This window comes from Natrix helvetica (genome assembly GCF_964273705.1).
Source record: "Natrix helvetica genome assembly, chromosome: 7".
Lineage (NCBI taxonomy): Eukaryota > Metazoa > Chordata > Lepidosauria > Squamata > Natricidae > Natrix > Natrix helvetica.
In genome coordinates this window covers 77,402,186-77,415,990 of record NC_138558.1, presented here as the reverse complement: position 1 = coordinate 77,415,990, position 13,805 = coordinate 77,402,186, and the positions used below count along the sequence as shown (strand labels likewise).

The window sequence follows — 13,805 nt, the reverse complement described above, 5'->3', positions numbered from 1 at the left end:
CTAAGAGGTCTTCTAGTCCAACCCCCTGGCTCCAGGCAGGAGCCTTATATAAAGGTTCTCCAATCTATTTTTCAAAACCTCCAGGGAAGGAGAACCCACACCTCTGAGAGGTGAACTGTTGCATTGATTGTCCACATGGTGGCAAATGCCATCTAGCATCTTACCAGTTATAATTACAAGCTAGTGAAACAGTTAGTAGGAATTCTGCCCTCGTTCTTTGTTCTGATTCTACAAAGGTAAAGGGTTAGGATTTAAATTTAAATTTATTTCCATATAGAGTTGCAGAATCTTTTAAATGTGAGAATTGCCATGTAATGGCCATCCAGATTTTTGAAATCTAAAGGATAAAGGTAAAGGTTCCCCTCCTTTACCTTATGTGCTAGTCGTTCCCGACTCTAGGGGGTGGTGCTTATCTCCGTTTCAAAGCCGAAGAGCCAGCATTGTCCGAAGATGTCTCCGTGGTCATGTGGCCGGCATGAGTCAACATTGAAGGCGCATGGAACGCTGTTCCCTTCCCACCAAAGGTGGCTCCTATTTTTCTACCTGCATTTTTTCATGCTTTCAAACTGCTAGTTTGGCAGAAGCTGGGACAAGTAACGGGAGCTCACTCCGTTATGTGGAGCTGGGGATTCGAACCGCCGAACTGCTGACCTTTCTGATCGACAAGCTCAGCATCTTAGCCACTGAGCCACCACGTCTCTGCTTCTACAAAAGGATCCTGCAAATTACTTTCATATGATTTCATTGCCAAAGGCGGGGAAAGGAATTCTCAGATACCGCGTACATTGAATATTCTGTACAAAAGGGCTGCCGTGAAAATAGTATAAACCCTGTAAAAAGTAGGCAAACACAAATAATATTGCATCGGGTAAAATTTGGTCTCCTTGCCAAGAGCCACAGAGGGAGATTTGAAAAGCATGGCTCATTTGTGCATTCTAGAAATGCAGATCAAATTCTCAAGGTTCAAATTCCTCAACTAACCCAATCGTGTCCTTCACAAAAGCGTTTGAGTGTCACCTCTCCTTCACCCTCCACGTTCCTTCCTCTTGTCAGCCTCAACAAGTAGGACTGAAGCCCAAGGACACTCATTTGCTGCATAGCTTAGGTTTTGTTTACGGTGTACCTGTTAGAATCCCTTCCTCGCTTGCATTTTTAAAAACAAACAGAAAAAGAAAAGCTTTGTCTTTCTTTCAAAAAAAAAACAAAGGTGACCCATTCATCACTGCTCCTGAAGTTTTAATTTAAATTCTTACCATCCTGAAGACAGCGGTGGTCCCCCATCACCATCTCCACTTCCGCTTTCCTTCAGGAGGATTATCTTAAATTCAGGGCCATCTACACTTTGTATAAATAGGACAGAATGTGTGCATGTCATCTTCATCATGAAGGTCCCTGCTCTTAATGATAGTGCCTATGTCAACGAAAGAGCTTGGAAGGCATTTTTAAGACAGGTGAAGTAAAACGTGTGTAGCATTCCTTGTAGGCGGTGCCAAAAATTAGAATGGAATGGAATGGAACGGAACAGAGGAGAGGACAGAAAATAAAATGAAATAGAATAGAATAGAGAATGGAATAGAATAGAATAGAATAGAATAGAATAGAGAAAATAAAATAAAATAGAATAGAATAGAGAAAATAAAATAAAATAGAATAGAATAGAGAATGCAACGGAATGGAATAGAATAAATAAAATAAAATAGAATAAAATAGAATCGAATAGAGAATGGAATGGAATGGATAGAATGGAATAGAATAGAATAGAGAAAATAAAACAAAATGAAACAGAATAGAATAGAATAGAATAGAGAATGGAATAGAATAGAATTAAGCTTGTCGATTGGATAGGTGGGCAGTTCGGTGGTTCAAATCCCTAGCGCCACGTGATTGGGTGAGCTCCTGTTATTTGTCCCAGTTTCTGCCAATCTAGCAGTTTGAAAGCATGTAACAAATGCAAGAAGAAAAATAGGAACCACCTTTGGTGGGAAGGGAACAGCGTTCCATGCGTCTTTGGACAGCTTTTAAACTGAGATGAGCACTGCCCCCTAGAGTGGGGAATGACTAGCCCAGATGTTTGAGGGGAACTTTTACCTTTACGCCAAATGTAATATGTTGGATCATGCTAGGAGCTTTGTATATTTTAATGATTTGGTGTGTCTCATTTTGAAGCCATCCTCCTGCCAAATGGTCTTCAAACTACCCCATTAAAACAAACAAAGGAAAATTATTCAACCTTTAAACATTTCCCCCCCGATTAATCCTTTTTCTTGCATTTGGGACTGACTGCTGGTTAATTCCCTGCTCTGTCTTGCTCAGACGCGACCTGTTTGTCAGCCTATTAATAGAACCTCCCGTAAATGAAGTATTAGAAAGTTCCATGGCATTTTACAAAAACACCATATGAGAAAAAAAAATGCTTTGTAATTTTAATGTAACTGAACTCTAAAGTAGTAGTGCCACTCTCTGGGCTGCGGAAGAACTATTCCTTGGAAATATATTCGTCTGCAAGAAGAACCATAAAGTCTCCACATAGTTTTCCTCCCAAAAACACCAAGTTTTTTGGCTTCTCATCAAAGAATTCATGGGTTTCAATGCATTTTTTTATGCACTTCTTGTGTTATTGAATCACACTTGCATAAATTTTAGGTGCTATCAGGAACACAGCAAGGAAGAAGAGTCCCAAAGGTGCTTTTTCAAGAGGCAACTGGACTTCCTGGTTTTTCTTCGAAGACTTTTCACTTCTCATCCAAGAAGCTTCTTCAGCTCTGTCTCTTGAAAAAACCCACCTTTGGTTGTCTTTGGGACAACCATGCCTCGGATGACCGAGAATCTCCATAGACAAACATCTGTAGAGTGGAGTTTCCAAACCTTAGCAACTTGCAAGATGTGTTGACTTCAGCTCCCAGAATTCTCCAGCCATAGTTGCAAAGTCTGAGAAAGAGATTACAACTGCTCACCCCTACGTCAGAATTTCCATGGTCTAAGGATGGTCCTGTACCACCAATATTGCCTTACGCAGACATACAGAGTGTGTCCATACATTTATGGAAGAAACAGAAGCCTACAGAGATATCAGACAATTGGTTCCTCCAACAGCTCCTTGTCTAAGCTTAGGCAAAATAGCGGAGGGGACATGGAAAAGTAGATGATTGATATTGACTGGCAATAGGTAGTCCATAATTACAACTACTTGTTTAGTGACCATTCAAAGTTTGCAACGGCGCTGAAAAAAATTAAGACCATTGTATGATCCCCGTGATCATGTGACATGTCTCCCGGGCCTAGCTAGAAAAATGAGAAGCCTCACCTAATTCAAGTAGCCCTCATCTTATGATCACAAAACCTACGTTGCTAAGCGAGACAGCCGTCCAGGAGGATTTGCCCCATTTTATGACCTTCCTTGCCACAGTTGCTAAGTCAGTGACACAGTTGTGAATTTGGCTTCCCCACTGGCATTGCTGGTCGCAAAAGGGGATCACGTAACCCCGGGACACTGCAACCGTCATAAATGTGAGTCAATTGCCAACCACATGATCCTAGAGATGCTGCAATGGCCATAACTGTGAAAAATGTCATAAGTCACCTTTTTCAGTGCCATTGTAACTTTAAACGGTCACTAAATGAACTGTTGGAAATCGAGAACTACCAGTATTCTAGACAGATTTCTTTCCCTTGGATAGATATGGTCAGATTTGTGCTTTTTTCTATGAAATGGGCACAATTTTGTGAACTTGCATCACATGCCACAAGCACAATGAATTCGAGAATCCTGAAGCTGTTTTAATGAATGGAATTGAACCGACGTTTCCAGATAACTTATTCCCATCTTGTTGCCATCTCCTAGCAATGTTAAAATCCAATAAGCAGATCATTGGATATAGCACTTAGGCCGGGTGAAACCAGGCTCAATAGTCGTAACTGTGAGAGGGATTTTGGAGTCTTAGTGGACAACCAATTAAATAGGAGCCTGCAGTGTTTGGCAGCAGCCAAAAAAGCCCATGCAATCCTAAATTGCATTAACAAATGGATACAATAAAGATCAAGTGAGGTACTACTACCACTCTACAAAGCCTTAGTAAGACCACACCTAGAGTACTGCATCTAGTTTTGGTCACCATACTATAAAAAAATGTGTTGGGACTTTAGAAAGAGTGCAGAGAAGAGCAACCAGGATCAATGAGGGGACTGGAGGATACAACATATATAAAGGACGGTTGCAGGAACTGGGCCTGGCTAGTCTAGTGAAGAGAAGGACCAGGGGAGACATGATAGCAGTCTTCCAATATTGGAGGGGCTGCCACACAGAGGAGGAAGGGGGTCAAGCTATTCTCCAAAGCACCCAAAGGCCAGACGAGGAATAATGGATGGAAACTGATCAAGGAGAGATTCAACCTGGATATAAGGAGGAATTCTCTGACAGTGACAGCAATCAATCAATGGAAGGGCTTCCCTTCAGAAGTTGTGGGAGCTTCATCACTGGAGGCTTTCCAGAAGAGACTGGACTGCCATTTGTCTGAAGTGGTATAGGGCTTCCTGCTTGGGCAGGGGGTTGGAGTAGAAGACCTACAAGGTCCCTTCCAACTTTGTTAATCTGATAAAGGTCGGTGACTGTACAGGTAGTCCTCCACTTACAACAATTGAACCCAAAAGAGTGCAAAGAAGAGCAACCAAGATGATTAGGGGACAGGAGGCTAAACATATGAAGAATGGTTGCACAAATTGGGATGACTAGATTAATGAAAAGAAGAATCAGGGGAGACATGACAGCAGCCTTCCAGTATTTGAGGGGCTGTAGCAGAGAAGAGGGGTGCAACTTATTCTCCAAAGCACCAGAGGGCAGGACAAGAAGCAACAGATGGAAACTAATCAAGGAGAGAAGCAACCTGGAATTGAGGAGAAACTTCCTAAGGGTGAGGACAATTAACCAGTGGAACGGAAGTTGCTTTCAGAAGTTGTGGGTTCTCCATCACTGGAGGTCCACCATTTGTCTGAAATGGTATAGGGTCTCCTGCTTGAGAAGGAAGTTGGACTAGAAGACCTCCAAGGTCCCTTCCAACTCTATTGTTCTATATTCTGTATTCCTTCCTTTGTGGAGATTTTGTCTCTTTCTCTGAAAAGTTTTGCCCGATTTGGAGAACTTAATAGAAGTTGGATATGTCTTTGCTTAGGGTTACAAAGATGTGACTTGATTAAGGCTTCTGAATATTCCTCACAAACAAATGCTTTTGTTTTATATAAAAAGAAAACAGTACTGAATAGGATATCACAAATAAATATTGCTTGATTCTAAGTTTTGCATAACACAGAGGTATTGCTGTTTACATAGGTTTTACAGATAGGATAATTTCTAGTATCTATTTAGAATTGGTATAAGTTTTATATAATCATCTTCAACGCCATCTTCCAGAAAGTAAATAAAATTGGAAGATTTTTATATTATTTTTAAATTGGTTTTCAAAAGAAAAATACATTTTACACTAAAACATATTCAAGCTCTCATAAAAGGTATGAAGTCATAAGTAAGTAGCTTTTCATGGCTTTTATTTCGAAGATTCCAACATTTTTAAGGATGTCCTTTAGATAAAAGCCTCAAAAAGACAGAACCATTGAGAGGAAAAAGCAAATTATTTCGGGCAAAATGCAAAAACACACTTAGAAAGCAAACCTTAGAGTATTTATTCAAGTAAATGTCAAGTCTCAGCGGTTTAACACCTTTACAATCACTGGCAAACAGCTACGCTCTTTTAAATCTGCTACAGAAAGACTGGAAGAAAAACCACAAATAAATGGATTAATAACATATCAGGGAAACCTACAAGGTCACTATAAGCAATTTGGGTGTCTAACAATCTACTTAACATTATATTTTGGAAACAGAATAGCAACACAGCCTATACGACATGAAGGTAGAGATTACGATCCTACCACAAAATAAACATGATTCTCATGTAGTAGGACAAATTAAGACAATCATAATAACCTTACAAATGTGATGGGCACAACTGAGCCAGCCTCATCATTCCTAAGATGTAGCTGATTGCTATGCCTTCTCTGTAATTTTCCTAAACGTTCAAAACTCAACAAACAAAAACTGCACTGAGAACTTTTTTTCATATGTTAATATGACCAATTCATCATGTTAACTCTTGTAAGAGTTGTAAGAGTTGTAATCCTTTCTTTAAAGGAGTACATAAATGGACAACCCCCAACTCCAACCAAACTGAGAAATTTACATTTTGCCAGTTTTGTTTTGAGCAGTGAAAATTGGAAGCTGTCATTTAGACGGACAAGGAGTTCTCCGTGTGTCATTCAGAGCTACAATCTATGCAGAGGCAAGTCAAAGAGATATTTTAAAAGGGTATCCAGGCACCTGTGCTAAGAACTCTGGAAAATGCGACAACATCCCTCTTGCTGCGTAATTTGCATTCGCCGATCACTCTCTGGATGCATTACAAGCACAGATGTTTTCGGGATGTTTTACAATTTGAAAAACAACAGAAAAAAGGCGTGTTTCTCCTAAAATCTAAATGACTTTTCCCCTCAAGCATGAATTCCCGGAAAGAGGTTAAAAGTAAAATGCACCCAGAAATAGCTCAAACTCTTAACAGTGAAAAAAGAATTCACCCCAAGCTATTGACAGAACAATTCTACAGAACCTTTTACTTCCCTGGAATATTGTGCTTGTTAAAGTAGAGCACAATTTAAGCATCTCCTTTTCTCTGCCTTTCCCCACCCTCCCTCTCTACACAACAACACAACACATTCCTGTTAATCCAGATTTGCATTTGTGCACAGCCAGCAAGGATCTCAGCCAAAGTTTTCTTCTCTTTCTTCTCACCACACCCCCTTCCTTCAAAGCACTGGAGAACATCTCCTGTCAGGGGATTTTTCAAGACAGCAACGCTTGAGTATCAATTCTGAAAATTTAATTTAAAAAAAAGAAAAGAAAAGGGAAGTTCTCCTCACAGGTACCCTTCATCGCCCTACTCAAGATTCAGAAGCCCACCATTACTTTGAGGAGGGATGGGTGCCTCTTACCTTCAGACTCAATCAGCCCAAATTGTTCCAGCGCTTTCACAAAGAGGACAATCATTACCAAGACAGCTACCATCTCAAGTCCTTCCAAGTTCATGATGCTTCATGGTCTACCTCAGCTACAGAGGGAAGAGCTCAGGTGCCTGCACTTCCATGTAAAGCCATGGAGCCACCTTAAGAAGCTGACAGCCTCGGGCGAGGAAAAGTGGTGGAAAGCAAAGGCAAAGAGAAGGGAGACTGAGGAGGAGTGGCTGACAGGGAGGTGAATGTCTTCCATCGACCCGAACGGAGTCCAGAAGTATCAGCCAAATAAAAATCTCTGGCTTACTAGGACAATCTGTTTGTCCATCAACCCATTCCAGCACAGCCATGAGTGGAGAAAAGTAGCACTTGCCCCCAAGGTCTGAGAGGTCTTCCCACAAACACCCTTTGTAGAATACGATCCACCTTGGAGTAACAGCTGAACATCTGGGAATAATTTCTCTCTCTCACGCTCTCTCTTTGGTTCCTCCCTTCTCTACTAGCCGCTCACAGCTCATAGCAAAGCATTGTTGTGGATTTTTAGTTGCCTGGGAAACTAAAGCGATCTAACATGGGATCCTCGCACGGGATGTTAAGAAGCCAACATTGGAAAGTAAGATTCCAAATAAGCAAATAGTGAAGAGGGGATCACCAGATCTTAAACACAAAGGGGGATAACCTTCCCTACAAGCTACTCTAGAAGCAACTGTTATTTAACCCCATAGGGAGTTGGGAGTTGGGTAACTGTTTTCAATTCCAGGTGGCATGGAGAAGACCATTTTACGGCTGCTATGTTAGTGAAAATTTTTATTTATTTTGTCAAGCATGTATGAGACAACAGATATAAGTATAAACATGATTTTGGATTCATGAAATGGGTACAAATAAGTGGGGACAGTAGGACAGGGACGGAAGGCGTGTGCTTATGCATGCCCCTTACAGACCTCTTAGGAACGGGGTGAGGTTGACAGTCTAAGGTTAAAGTTTTGGGCATTTGGGGAAGAAACCACAATGTCAGGTAGAGCATTCCAGGCGTTGACCACTCTGTTGCTGAAGTCGTATTTTCTGCAATCAAGTTTGGAGCAGTTTACCTTAAGTTTTTATCTATTGTGTGATCGTGTATTGTTGTGGTTGAAGCTGAAGTAGTCATTGACAGGTAGGACATTGTAGCAGATAATTTTGTGTACTACGCTTAGGTCAGACTGACGGTGGCGTAGTTCAAAGTTTTCTAAATCCAAATTTGAAGTCTGGTGGCATAAGATATTGTGTGGCTTAGAATAAACTTAGATTATTTCACGGACCCAAAATTGAGCATAAAACCCTGATGAGGATGGTTATACTATGTCAGAGTTGGTAGGTTCTCTCAAATAATATCACAAGATTTATGCATTTGCATTTTAAGCCTGAGAATTTGAGACTCCATAAATAAGCTTCTTGACATCAGAAGGACTACTGCGTAACGTGTACAGTGTTGGTTTTATTGTAAAGCATTTAATAAAATGAAAAATAGTTGAATGCTTTTAAAACTTCAATTTCTTGTTTTGGCTTCTGTTCTCTAGCCACCTGTACAATTTACTCCCAATTTTACAACAGTCCGACTCTTCTCTGTCTTTTAACTCTATGGTCATCCTGTCCATTTCAGCACATTCAAATATCTTCCTAATATATACATATATCTATCTATATCTATATCATCTATATCTATATGTATGTCTGTCTGTCTGTCTGTCTGTCTGTCTGTCTGTCTGTCTGTCTGTCTGTCTGTCTGTATGTATGTATGTATGTATGTATGTATGTATTTGTGTTACAACCCCTGGTATGCCCAAATATGGGAGGGAACTCACTACCCCCCCTTTCTGTCTATCGGCTCACTGCAGGAGACCATCCAGGCAGAAAACCATATTTTTAATGTTGCCTTTTTATATTTGTGTTGTATTTGTGCTGATAAATAAATAAAGGGAGACTAGTATAGATCTATTTCAAGCTATTTAGCTCTCATCAGCTAGCCATACCCTTACTTACTTACTAGGTTCGAATATATATATATATGTATGTATGTGTGTTATATATATATATAGCAGAAAACCAGGGCTGGAAACTTTTTCCCAAATGTCCAATGATTCATTCTCCACTGAGCATTTTCTGTTGGGATTTCTAGTTACTTTGTGTGATAATTATTGTCTGCCATCAGACAGCGATGAAACATCTACATATTAAAGGAGAACATCTCAAAGAAAAATAAGCAAAAAGATTAGGGGTATTTCAGAAAAAATAAATTCACATACTTGCTTTATTGGTTGACAGCCTTCTTTAGTCACTGTCGTCTAATTCTCTAGTCAAGACCAATGCTTGCCAAGTCACCAACTGTTTATAGCATACAGAAATTGAGATGAAAGGAAATGTTTCTCGTACAGACAGTCCTCGACTTACAACAGTTCATTTAGTGACAATTCAAAGTTACGATGGCACTGAAAAAAGTAATTTATGACCATTTTCCACATTTAATCCATGGAACAACTTGCCTCCAGAGGTTGTGGGAGCTCCATCCCTGGAGGTTTTTAAGAAGAGACTGGACAGCCATGTTCTCTGAAATGATATAGGGTTTCCTGCCTCAGCAGGGGGTTGGACTAGAAGACCTCCAAGGTCCCTTCCGGCTCTATGCTGGCTGTATAGATTAATTGTAAATTACCCTACTTCAGGCACATTGTGTGAAGTCCTAGCACTCTACAGCACTCTAATGGAGGGAAAGACAGAAGAAAACAGAAGAAGAGGACAACCAGCAGTCGGGTGGATAGGGAGTGATAATTAGTACACCACCGGAACATCTGAAAGACTACATCATGGAGAAAAACACTCACTGTGGTTGCTAAGAATTGACACCAACCTGAACAGAGGTGGTATTCAGCCAGTTCTGGAGAACTGGTAGCGGAAATTTTAAGTAGTTTGGAGAACTGGCAAATACCACCTCTGGCTGGCCCTGCCCCCATCTATTCTCTGCCTCCCGGGTCCCATCTGATTGGAGTCCCACCTGATCAGCTGGGTCTTCTTCTGTTGCCCAGGTTTGTGTGGTGAGGAGGGAATGGAGATTTTAAGGTATCCTTCCCCTGGAGTGCAGTGGAAATGAGATTTTTCAGTATCTTTCCCCCAGGAGTGGGGAGGGAATGGGGATTTTTCAGCATCCTTCCTCCAGGAGTGGGGAGGGAATGGAGATTTTGGAGTTTTTACAGTATCCTTCCTCCAGGAGTGGGGAGGGAATGGGGATTTTGGAGTTTCTTTCCCCTGGAGTGGGGAGGGAATGGAGATTTTACAATATCCTTCTCCTGGAGTGGGGAGGGAATGGAGATTTTGCAGTATCTTTCCTCTGGAGTGGGGAGGGAATGGAGATTTTACAATATCCTTCTCCTGGAGTGGGGAGGGAATGGAGATTTTGCAGTATCCTTCCCCTGGAGTGGGGAGGGAATGGAGATTTTACAATATCCTTCTCCTGGAGTGGGGAGGGAATGGAGATTTTGCAGTATCCTTCCCCTGGAGTGGGGAGGGAATGGAGATTTTACAATATCCTTCTCCTGGAGTGGGGAGGGAATGGAGATTTTGCAGTATCTTTCCTCTGGAGTGGGGAGGGAATGGAGATTTTACAATATCTTTCTCCTGGAGTGGGGAGGGAATGGAGATTTCGCAGTATCCTTCCCCTGGAGTGGGAGGGAATGGAGATTTTGCAGTATCCTTCCCCTGGAGTGGGGAGGGAATGGAGATTTTACAATATCCTTCTCCTGGAGTGGGGAGGGAATGGAGATTTTGCAGTATCTTTCCTCTGGAGTGGGGAGGGAATGGAGATTTTACAATATCTTTCTCCTGGAGTGGGGAGGGAATGGGGATTTTGCAGTATCCTTCCCCTGGAGTGGGAGGGAATGGAGATTTTGCAGTATCCTTCCCCTGGAGTGGGGAGGGAATGGAGATTTTACAATATCTTTCTCCTGGAGTGGGGAGGGAATGGAGATTTTGCAGTATCTTTCCTCTGGAGTGGGGAGGGAATGGGGATTTTACAGTATCCTTCCTCCAGGAAGGGGGGGATGGAGATTTTACAGTATCCTTCCCCAGGAGTGGGGAGGGAATGGGGATTTTACAGTATCCTTCCTCCAGGAAGGGGGGGGGGAATGGGGATTTTACAGTATCCTTCCTCCAGGAGTGGGGAGGGAATGGAGATTTTGCAGTATCTTTCCTCTGGAGTGGGGAGGGAATGGAAATTTTACAGTATCCTTCCTCCAGGAAGGGGGGGAGGGGAATGGGGATTTTACAGTATCCTTCCTCCTGGAGTGGGGAGGGAATGGGGATTTTGCAGTTATCTTCCCCTGGAGTGGGGAGGGAATGGGGATTTTACAGTATCCTTCCTCCAGGAAGGGGGGGGATGGAGATTTTACAGTATCCTTCCCCAGGAGTGGGGAGGGAATTGGAATTTTACAGTATCCTTCCTCCAGGAAGGGGGGGGGATGGAGATTTTACAGTATCCTTCTCCAGGAGTGGGGAGGGAATGGGGATTTTACAGTATCCTTCCTCCAGGAGTGGGGAGGGAATGGAGATTTTGCAGTATCTTTCCTCCAGGAAGGGGGGGGAGGGGAATGGGGATTTTACAGTATCCTTCCTCCTGGAGTGGGGAGGGAATGGAAATTTTACAGTATCCTTCCTCCAGGAAGGGGGGGGAGGGGAATGGGGATTTTACAGTATCCTTCCTCCTGGAGTGGGGAGGGAATGGGGATTTTGCAGTTATCTTCCCCTGGAGTGGGGAGGGAATGGGGATTTTACAGTATCCTTCCTCCAGGAAGGGGGGGGATGGAGATTTTACAGTATCCTTCCCCAGGAGTGGGGAGGGAATTGGAATTTTACAGTATCCTTCCTCCAGGAGTGGGGAGGGAATGGAGATTTTGCAGTATCTTTCCTCTGGAGTGGGGAGGGAATGGAAATTTTACAGTATCCTTCCTCCAGGAAGGGGGGGGGGATGGAGATTTTACAGTATCCTTCCCCAGGAGTGGGGAGGGAATGGGGATTTTACAGTATCCTTCCTCCAGGAGTGGGGAGGGAATGGAGATTTTGCAGTATCTTTCCTCTGGAGTGGGGAGGGAATGGGGATTTTACAGTATCCTTCCTCCAGGAAGGGGGGGGGATGGAGATTTTACAGTATCCTTCCCCAGGAGTGGGGAGGGAATGGGGATTTTACAGTATCCTTCCTCCAGGAAGGGGGGGGAATGGGGATTTTACAGTATCCTTCCTCCAGGAGTGGGGAGGGAATGGAGATTTTGCAGTATCTTTCCTCTGGAGTGGGGAGGGAATGGAAATTTTACAGTATCCTTCCTCCAGGAAGGGGGGGGAGGGGAATGGGGATTTTACAGTATCCTTCCTCCTGGAGTGGGGAGGGAATGGGGATTTTGCAGTTATCTTCCCCTGGAGTGGGGAGGGAATGGGGATTTTACAGTATCCTTCCTCCAGGAAGGGGGGGGGAATGGAGATTTTACAATATCTTTCTCCTGGAGTGGGGAGGGAATGGAGATTTTACAATATCTTTCTCCTGGAGTGGGGAGGGAATGGGGATTTTACAGTATCCTTCCTCCAGGAAGGGGGGGGAATGGGGATTTTACAGTATCCTTCCTCCAGGAGTGGGGAGGGAATGGAGATTTTGCAGTATCTTTCCTCTGGAGTGGGGAGGGAATGGGGATTTTACAGTATCCTTCCTCCAGGAAGGGGGGGGATGGAGATTTTACAGTATCCTTCCCCAGGAGTGGGGAGGGAATGGGGATTTTACAGTATCCTTCCTCCAGGAAGGGGGGGGGGGAATGGAGATTTTACAATATCTTTCTCCTGGAGTGGGGAGGGAATGGGGATTTTACAGTATCCTTCCTCCAGGAAGGGGGGGGGTGGAGATTTTACAGTATCCTTCCCCAGGAGTGGGGAGGGAATGGGGATTTTACAGTATCCTTCCTCCAGGAAGGGGGGGGAATGGGGATTTTACAGTATCCTTCCTCCAGGAGTGGGGAGGGAATGGAAATTTTACAGTATCCTTCCTCCAGGAAGGGGGGGGGAGGGGAATGGGGATTTTACAGTATCCTTCCTCCTGGAGTGGGGAGGGAATGGGGATTTTGCAGTTATCTTCCCCTGGAGTGGGGAGGGAATGGGGATTTTACAGTATCCTTCCTCCAGGAAGGGGGGGGATGGAGATTTTACAGTATCCTTCCCCAGGAGTGGGGAGGGAATGGGGATTTTACAGTATCCTTCCTCCAGGAAGGGGGGGGAATGGGGATTTTACAGTATCCTTCCTCCAGGAGTGGGGAGGGAATGGAGATTTTGCAGTATCTTTCCTCTGGAGTGGGGAGGGAATGGGGATTTTACAGTATCCTTCCTCCAGGAAGGGGGGGGAGGGGAATGGGGATTTTACAGTATCCTTCCTCCTGGAGTGGGGAGGGAATGGGGATTTTGCAGTATCTTTCCTCTGGAGTGGGGAGGGAATGGGGATTTTACAGTATCCTTCCTCCAGGAAGGGGGGGGATGGAGATTTTACAGTATCCTTCCCCAGGAGTGGGGAGGGAATGGGGATTTTACAGTATCCTTCCTCCAGGAGTGGGGAGGGAATGGAGATTTTGCAGTATCTTTCCTCCAGGAAGGGGGGGGAGGGGAATGGGGATTTTACAGTATCCTTCCTCCAGGAAGGGGGGGATGGAGATTTTACAGTATCCTTCCCCAGGAGTGGGGAGGGAATGGGGATT

The 13,805-nt window shown here is 43.5% G+C and overlaps 1 protein-coding gene across 2 annotated transcripts in view; it reads right to left on the bottom strand.

Annotated features, from left to right (window-relative positions):
* KCNIP4 (potassium voltage-gated channel interacting protein 4) overlaps window positions 1-13,805 on the bottom strand; it is a 234,428-nt gene that overhangs the window by 150,958 nt on the left and 69,665 nt on the right. The window contains exon 1 of one of the 2 annotated variants that reach the window (XM_081959039.1): window positions 10,082-10,124. The exons of the other annotated variant lie outside the window; for it this stretch is intronic. The gene's annotated coding sequence lies outside the window, so the exon portion shown is untranslated. Of the gene's footprint in view, window positions 1-10,081; window positions 10,125-13,805 lie in introns of those variants that run through there. 2 annotated transcript variants of the gene reach the window in all.